This window comes from Thermobia domestica, chromosome 8 (genome assembly GCF_964235325.1).
Source record: "Thermobia domestica chromosome 8, izTheDome1.hap1.1, whole genome shotgun sequence".
Classification (NCBI taxonomy): Eukaryota; Metazoa; Arthropoda; class Insecta; order Zygentoma; family Lepismatidae; genus Thermobia; species Thermobia domestica.
In genome coordinates this window covers 98,521,258-98,530,871 of record NC_137461.1, presented here as the reverse complement: position 1 = coordinate 98,530,871, position 9,614 = coordinate 98,521,258, and the positions used below count along the sequence as shown (strand labels likewise).

Sequence of the window (9,614 nt, the reverse complement as noted above, 5' to 3'; positions counted from 1 at the left end):
TCGCAAGAACTGGTATTAAAAATGAAAACTAGTAAAAATCCGCACGTATGAAATAATCTGTATTTATAAAGATGCAGCTGATATGAGTGCCATTACCAACCAGACAAAGGTGATAACCAAGTGATAAAAAAAAGTATAGACATAGAGATACATTGATACCTATTAAGAAGCACAACATAAAAGAAACACCTATGAAGTAAGGACCGTGTCACGTACCAAGTTCTAACAGAAAATCTACGAAAAATAATACATCACATTTTCTTTCGTATTGCTGCTCTAGTATCTGAATTGATTGGTGAAAATCTCTTACCATGATCACAGACACAACTCCTAGGTTTTCGGGAAAGAGAAGATAGTGACTATGTAAGAAATACACTTTGAGTGGAATTTTGGATAGCACAGTGTGCAGGTAAGTCAACAGCTCTTCAACTAGTTGATCATAGTTCGCGCTTTTGTTATTTACCAGAAAGTTTTCTGAGACACTCTTTAAGAGAAATCAAGTTCTTCTTCTCACTTCTGTCAGTTATTTTTTTAATAGAATACGTCATCTTTCATCAATCGATGGGGGTCAATAAAGATATCTTTTAATTTATCAACTGAGTTATTTAGGAACTTTTCTTAGAGACACTTAAATCATTGTCCTTCTTTTTCCAGCTTCTCTTTTACAAACACCTTAATAAAACGGAATATAATGTGGAGGAGAGACAGAAAAGAATATTAGCATTGACAAGAGGTTCCTCGTTCACATGCTTAATTCCGGGAGCGAGGGATGCACGAGCAGACCATTCCCTTTGTATGCATTTTCCTTGCTCTACTATCCCACTCAACGTAAACAACAGTGTTTTGTGTAACGCTACTGTAATTATAGCACCAAATCAATCACCTTCAAGTCTCCACATATGTTCCACTTACGCTCCATCATAGCTCACTTTCTGCAACAAGACTTTCAAATATTGAGAAGTTTTCTTCAAATTTACTGAGTATACAACTGAAATTGAAGGTTGAGTATTAGCGTTGTGGAGGAGAACACACTTCATACTTGCTTTTGACGAGTGAAAGAGTTTCCGTCATTCATCACATTTATACTGTATTTGTAAAGTCTACATCAGTCATACATCTTTGTTATATACGCAATTGTCAAACTGCTATAAAATTTAAGAAACTCATGTTACTTATCACAGTAGAATGTTTCTTTTTCAGAGCTCCTTCGTGGCTAAGCGGTTAGCGTACGCGCCTTTGGCGTGGGAGACCCGGGTTCGATTCCCCGGCGGGAGCTCATGTGGTTCGGATTCCACGTTAATCAGTAGGTCCACGTCTCATATAACCTCGCTGCTGAACGGGACGCTAAACTAAAATCAACTCAACTCAATTTCTTTTTGAAGACGATTTCAATCTTGAAATCTTAGAAGCTAGGAGCTCAGCTTGTTGTTTGAGTAAGTTCAACTCTATCACAGATCGATCATTTTCTCCTGATCAATCAAATATGGATCTCTAGCACGTTTCCTGTATGTAGAATCCTCACGTTCACTACTCATACCTCATTCACCATTATCAAGATCATTGTTGTCTACTGTACATGCTTCTGGTGACACTGACACGGAGAAACCACCATGCGGGATGGATCTTGGTGTTGAATTGGACGTTATTCTCTTTACATTTGAAAGGCGAAAGTAGCAGTAATGTAAATGATCATGTGATTGAAACCATAGTATTGATGTAGCGAATGGCACCCATTTGTAAAAATCACATAATCATGCCCTTAGATTCACTGCACTGGATTTACAGCGAAATTTCAGTGCCCAAGATTTGCCCATGTCGGTGTTTGATGAAAAATACAATTTATACACCTTTCTAACAACAGGCGTTATCTTCGTGAACTTTGATGTTAGAGTAATCCGTCCACACACACATAACAGAAGTTGATTCAGTATGCATACATTTCCTAGGCATTGTCAGAAATGTAACAACATATTTTCACAAGACGAAATAACGTTTGCTAAAGTTAGTAGCTTCACAGTGAAACATCCATACATTTTGTATCGCAAGAACACAACCTTCGATACTGTCTATCTGCTATACAGTAGAACATTTCTTCAACAACCAAATAAAGCTCACCGCACAAACAAGCAAGAAATAAATCTTTAATATTGACTCTCAATTGTTTCTGCGTCATACTGTGTTACCTAGTGTGTGTAGGTAAATTTCCCTTCGACAGTTACTTTCCCTTCTTTACCGCAAAAATTTATGAACCTTTTGTCTGTGGCGGGGTGCAGGACGTAATTTATTTTATATTAATGAACATTTATTTTTAATGTATTGAAATGTATCAATAATTATGACTAATATTATTGTAATCAGGAACATATTTTCTTAAAGAAAAATATAGAAGTTAATTTCATGAAATTGAAAATTTAAGTTACACTTTTTGATTTTATTTGTTTTCAAAAATTGAAACCTAATACGGAGAATAAAATATTTTCCAACTCATGGGAGAAAAACTATTAATTTTCAGAAAAAAAGATTCAGTGTTGGACAGTGTTACCAGACGCTAAAGTGAATTGACTAATTTGAATTCAAATTTCAATATTTTACAGAAAATTACGTTTTCTCTATACTCTAAATGAAAACTGCATTAAAAATGATTAAGCCGTTGCGATGTACTTGACAAAGGAACATGCAGGGTATGTATATCAATTTTTGCTAGCCATTGTAACGTGGGAAGGATTCTTAAAGTTCTAGAATGTGAACATGGGGAAACAGCAATCAACAGTAACAATGCTCAAAGAAACATCTTGTAAGAAAAATCTATCATGTGGGCTTTTAATTACGAAATTAAAAAAAAAAAAAAACATCAAATATTTCAAACGGTGTATTCTATTGTGCTGAGCTGAAAATTGGACATTCGAAAACCTGAGAAAGAAACGATTGGAAGCACTTTGAAATGTGCATATGGAGAAGATTGGAGAAAAGTAGCTGGTTGGGGAGAAAATCCAACAAGAACGTGTCAGTAGAGGTTGAATAGAGAACAGAGAAATGTTGAAGATAGCTGTTGTCATTTGCAAAGTGAATGTCTTATTAAGGAATTGATAGAAGGTAAATGTGGGAGGGGAAGATGATAGGTGATAGAGACTGCAAAGGAAGCTGCTAGAAAATGACGGGAAGTAACGTGTCAATGACGTCAAAAGGCTAATGATGATGGTGATGATGACATGGTTGGATGAAACCACATTATACCTAGGTAGATTCTTTCGTCTACGACCTGTTAATAGGGATACTATGATAAGAGACTGCTGTGAGACAAAGTATGTAATATACATAATTATGGTGCTCGTGGGTTTTCTCGGGGTTCTCCCGTTTCCTCCCACTCTCTTCATTCCACCATTTCACTCATTTCTCATTATCACCGTCTCCTTTAGCCTAACCGGCATAACCGTTGGACGTAAAACTTAAAGATTTCATTTCATTTTTTTCATACATAATTATTATTAACAAAAACTGCATAATAAAGTATTGCCGCCAGAATAATAATTATAATAAAACAATTTTGCCCACGGATAAACTTATTTGTCTTACTTTATCTACATATATTTTTTCCCCTTTGAACGCTGGTCATTATTTACATAAAAGATTTTTTTTGAAACAATAACAAATTAATAAACATTTTTTTCTCTAATTTCTTTTTATTATTGTTAACGCTTTATATTACAACGAAGAAAGCATACACTTTTTTCTTTCTTTCAATGTAGTTGCTCTGGGCTACCAGAGAGTGTACTATTACCAGCTTTGTATGACTTGGCCGATGCCAAGAGAAATCGAGAGATACGGGATAAAATTGAGGCACACAGCACACACACACACATACACACACACACACACACACACACAGTTTCAAAACCTCACCACTAGGTGGCAGGCATATTCTTCTCCCTCTCCTCACACACTACTTCCTCTCTTGTTTCTCTCTCTCTCTCTCTCTCTCTCTCTCTCTCTCTCTCTCTCTCTCTCTTTTCTCCATCTCTCGTGTGAACGGTATTGCTCAGCTTAAGATTCGCGCATGCGTAGTTCGAAGCTCGTTTGCTCGGCGCTTTCAGTCGAAGAGCGAACTCTGACAGATAAACGTCGAAAATAGTACGCGATTTGAATGCATTGTTTGTTATCAGTTCCCGGTCTTGGAAGAAGAAACAAATTCTTTTCACACAAAACGGGCATTTTTTGTTATGTTTAAATCGAAAATTATCGGAACAGACTTACATTAAAGTGTCAAGTTTATTCTTCTTTGAACGACTCAGTTCTTCTTTTTTCTTTCCTTTCTTGATTTTTTGGGGAAAATGTAGGTAAAAGCGGTACTCAAGTGTCTATATTAATAGTGTACTTCGTCCAATGTAGTGGTGAAATATTCCCTCTTATCACAAAAGAGTTGTGCAACTTGTTCATAACTCAGCTAGTGTACAACAGAAATAAAAAAGTGAATATTTATATATTTTTATTTAAATATTTTATTTAATTGCTGGTAATCAAAAGATAAACCAACATTTGCCAGGAAGTGTCTCAGCAAGAATGATTCCAGTTGATTTTTTCCAAGCAACTAAACAAAGGTAAGTGGTATCCAATATCGTGTGTAACTTGATATTCAATATCAGAAATATGTAACCATATTGTGATTGTTAACACTTATATTCTAATATCCAAACTGTGAATTTGTTTATTCTCTTAATGTAGGTATTTACTATGTAAAATATGATTAAATTGAAGTGTTTCTCAAATAAGAATTTAATTTCAACTAAAATCGAAGTTTAAGATCTTCCGCTATGAATGGCTATTCAATCAAACCACTTATCTACACTAAATTTTAACTATATATATTTAAAAAAAATATTGATAATTAGGATGACGTCATGTTGCAAGCTTATTTGTGTATTAAGTAACATTTAAGCCAACGTCACGCCAACAAACTTTGTTTTCTTTTAAAAATTGATACCCGGTACATGTGTATTTCTGTAGGGTGCGGTCACATCAATACTTTTAAATGCAGCTTCATTCATTCACTCCTTGAGTTTTTTTTTTTAATTAGATATTTCACAGTTGTTTGTCTACCTACGTGATTAGTTTATCTTCTGGAGATGGTTGTGTGATACATATGAAGGACAACATTATATTCACTTTTGTATACTTAGCAGTGAAATGGGGAAGCAAAAGTTCCCATAAATCCATCATACTACAACAAAATTGTATATAATGGAAACACTGTTGCTTTCACCGCTGGTATAATGGTCAACGTGCGTGCCTTTGGAGTAGGGGTCATGGGTTCGATTCCACACATACTAGAGTATCGTACAGACGAGAGTGATCTATATTCCACTTCAAACTGTATAGATGTACCGCTGGCAAACGGAATTTGAATATAATTCAAACAAACACACTGACATAGCATTACATTCCAAAATAACAATTTTCGACTCAGTGGCGGATCAGGTCAGAGGGCCCAGGCCCCCCCCCAGTTTTTTGAGCGACAAAATTAGTTTAAGCTATTATTTACATTTCTTTTCTTTTTTCTTTTTATTTTTCTTTTCTTTTTTTTTTTTTTTGAAAATTTATAGTAAACTCATGATATACCTATCATAGTCTGCGTTTTGGCTGTCCTCCCTAGTTTTTAACTACAAGATCCGCCACTGTTCGGACTACTGATAAGCTGTAGCAAGAAGATGAAGAATTTTCGAGGTTAACCGTATTTACAGAGTTTTATTAATGGAGTGGAAGTACTGTGGCTAAGTGGGAGCCTGTTTAGTGTAGTCGAACGGTGTCAAGCGATAATCTAGCGATCATGTAGCAAAACCTATAGTGGATTTGAGTCGCTCTGAAGAAAATTGATATTTTAAACTGCTATCGATATTTCTATGTTCATGTTCCTATAATATTACATTAAGTAGGAATTTTAATAAGATTTATTCAGAAGCCCAGAAAGGCAAATACTCCAGTTGGGGCAAATTAAATAGAAAGTGGTGCGTAAGGTCCGTGGACCTTACCTCTGGTGCGTAAGGTCCGTGGTTTTGGTTTGATCCAGGCCCATCTGACTCTTTTTTGGTAGAAAATATCGTGCGAATGGGGGACTCCCGTTTCCTCCCAATTCTCATTCCACCAATTAGTTCATAATCAATCCGTTTTCTTCAGTCTGAAGCGCTCAACTATGGAATGATAAGTTGTTTTTTTTTTTAAGAAAATCATTTTATAAAAACAAAATACTAAATTTAATTATTCCCCTAAACTGTAAATAGGACTTTCAATTCTATGAACGAGGTAAATTTCAGTAGGAATATATATGTGGTTCAGTGATAAATACAGACATGTGTACCTGAGGGAAATATGAAGTCCTGTGGGAAATATGTTTTTCTGTAAGTATTATTGATTCTAGATTACCTATTTCAAATATTCAAAATTAGCACAAGAGAAATTCTCATCTCCAACAGGAGTAATATTCTCCTCTGAATTCATCCCTGATCCCATGTTTGACTCATTTGTTAAAGTGTACAGAGAACCATTTGTTTATGTAACATTGCAAATGTTTACTCCAATAAACTAATAAGTTGATACTTACATCGTGATCACATGATTCATAGTACGTGCGTATTAAATACTTGAGAAGCACTAAATTCGCTGCGGGCAATAAATAGTACGAATTCTACACTTACCTTCAAAGAGAGAGTAATAAGAAGTTTTTCACGTGCCTCACTTGGCAATCTTTTTATGATAGATAAGTTTGGCTGATATTTAGTATCTCCCCCAGTCTTGCACATATAAGACTTACAGTGTGTTACTTACTTTACAAAATATAGCTGAGCTAGTGACAGCTAGCGAAGGGAGTTAGAAGCTCCCAGGGCCCTTGTGCTTCTACCTTTATCACAATTTAAACTAAAACAAGGCACTCGATTCTGGAACCATGAAACGAGTTTGGGGAAAAACTAAATGCCAACCGATAAGTTTCGTGCATTGGCTCTTGTCGTGACGAGAACAAACAGGTAGACTAATATGTCTCCTCATCATATCCCAAACAATCAAGGGGCTGCGGCGGTTCAGTGGTAGAACGTTCACTTCTTGAGCATGGGGTCCATGGTTCGATCCCAGCTCGGGCAGGGTTCTAGCATATAGATCCCCCTTTCCATTGAGCTGGAATGAAGACAGAAAACAACATGCTCTGTGGGGCTGCAACCCGAAATCACTTGATAATTCTTGCTCGACAATACTATGTGAATAGTACAGAGAGGAACAATCTAGCTACTAATCTATATGGAGGAACCTATGTTCCACAACCTTCCCCAGCTCGCGCCAAGTGAACTTTGTGGTGGACAAACACCGTGTGTGTGGGTTTCCTCGGGGTTCTGGAGTTTTCTCCCACTTTCTTCATTTCTCATCATTATCGCCTCCTTTAGCCTAGTCGGCATAATCGTGGGACGTAAAACCCAAAGATTTCATTCCATTTCCCAATCAATCAAAATCAATCATGGGGACGGAAATCAGAATCATTTTGCAGTCTGTAGATATTTTTGTTGCATCCTTTAAAAAAAATGGATTTTTCGCACATTCAGTTTTGACAATCGATAATAGGTTACGAAAGAAGGTGTGAAATTTAAGTTTTCTTTGTTTCCTTTGCGTCCTTATATAACACCGAGGTTAAGAAGAACAAATAACTATTAACACAGACTTGGAACCACGATCACGACCTGAAAACAATACAGTTGTCTGGTGCACAGACCATCATGCAATATTAACGCTCAGAGTATCTATAGGGAATCCCTCACCACAGTATATCGCCTTCAAGAGAGGATTACAGAAACGCATCACCAGTCTCAACTACATAAAAAGTCCAGAGATAAAGTTATGGAAGGTAAATGAAATTTCTCTCAGAAGCAAATACATTTTCATCCGATAAATTTTGAATATAGAAGCTCGAATACTTACTGTAGAATATCATTCCTCATTCACATCACACGACTCATCACCGAGTACAATAACTAAATGCCTAATGATTTCGGAAAGAGTGCTGGAAGAAAATGCAGACCGAAAGAATAGACTATTCTAAGAAACTCTGAAACAAAAATAGAAAGCATCAAGGAAAGAAAACTGTGATTAGAAGCTAGAGACATGCATAGTTTTCTGCTGAAATTCTCAATACTGATTTATCGGCTTTGCTTCTTACAGTAACATCCACATATAAAATAAATATATTGAATTCGAAAAGGCGAATACAGAAAGAAAATTTCTTAGGCTGTTTATATTAATTTGGAGTTTAACATTCCTTTCAAAGCACCTGCAGCTGTATGAAACGAGATTTACAGCTCAAAATAAAAGCCGTATTCTTGTCTAAAACTGAGGCAAACACCCATTATCTGAAACCGAACCCAGGATTACATGAACAGAAAATGCAAGAGTTAACCACTTGTTCACAAAAGGGCACTGGAAACAGCTTAGTGCTTATCAATTTTGCAGCAGGTTCAAAAAAAAAAAAAAAAAAAAACTATGTAAAACTTCAATTAACTTTGTGGATCAAGTGTTCGCTTGCTATAAACTAGTGCAAATCCCCTGTTATAAAACTATGTTATAACCATCATCATTAGCCTAAAATTAAACGTAAATTAAACAAATTAAAAGTAAATTGGTTGATTGGATTGGACTTTTAAGGTCCTTGTTAATATTGAAACTATTAGGGAACGTGGACCTACTCGTTCATGTGGGACCCAAACTACATGTGCTCTCACTGGTATTCAAATCCAAGTGTTCCGCGCTAAAGACCTGTACGTAAATGAAAAGTAGAATTGCAGACGCTTTTTAGCAAAAAATTGACCTCGAAACCTATCAACGCTGCAACCATGGATTGGATGTCGGCGAGAACTGGAGAAGAGTGGTTCGAATTTAGATTTATTAAAGACTCATAAACCTTTCTTCAATATGACCTTTGCTGCCAGTATAGAATAGCGTAGTTACCCGGAACTCCAGAGTTAGTGGGTAAATTCACAAAGTCACCAATTCTTGGTTCCTATATGTTCGAAATTCTACCAAGTTCAGAGAGAGCTATACATAACAGTACTTAAAAATGTATTTGTTACAATAAAAATCTCTGGTTACCATTCACCACTGAAGGATATGGTCAGTAGATTCCTTGTATATAGAACATTTGTGGTCATTACATATTCAGTTGCCCTCATTTTTGCCTTCTAAGAAAACAATTCACCACTTTTTAAATTGAAATAACTTCCTCCAGTTCCCTGAAATATGAGTTTAGACTGAAATCTAAATCTATAAGAAATTGAACTCTAGACCTTAGGAATCCGAGGACGTATGCAAGCCATTGAACTATGTAAGGAAATATTTATTTATCATATTATATAGTAATTTTTAGTATATTTTCATAATAATATAAAAGTGAACATTTCGTATCTTATACAGATTAGTTGAATTTCTCTCACGTACGTAAACGGGAGCACTCATTTTTAGCTTAGAATACGGGTCTGATCATCACAGGAACTACTAAGAACTTAGGAAGTTAGCGCTTATTGACATTTCTTCTTATGCAAGTACAAAAAAGGAAAATAGAAACAAAAACGCTTATTTCAATAAAACGA

At 35.7% G+C, this 9,614-nt stretch overlaps 1 protein-coding gene across 1 annotated transcript in view; it reads left to right on the top strand.

Moving 5' to 3' along the window:
- The first annotated feature begins 4,059 nt into the window (after nt 1-4,059).
- LOC145693098 (TWiK family of potassium channels protein 18-like) overlaps nt 4,060-9,614 on the top strand; it is a 1,093,215-nt gene continuing 1,087,660 nt past the window's right edge. The window contains exon 1 of the mRNA XM_081768794.1: nt 4,060-4,595. The gene's annotated coding sequence lies outside the window, so the exon portion shown is untranslated. The remainder of the gene's footprint in view (nt 4,596-9,614) is intronic.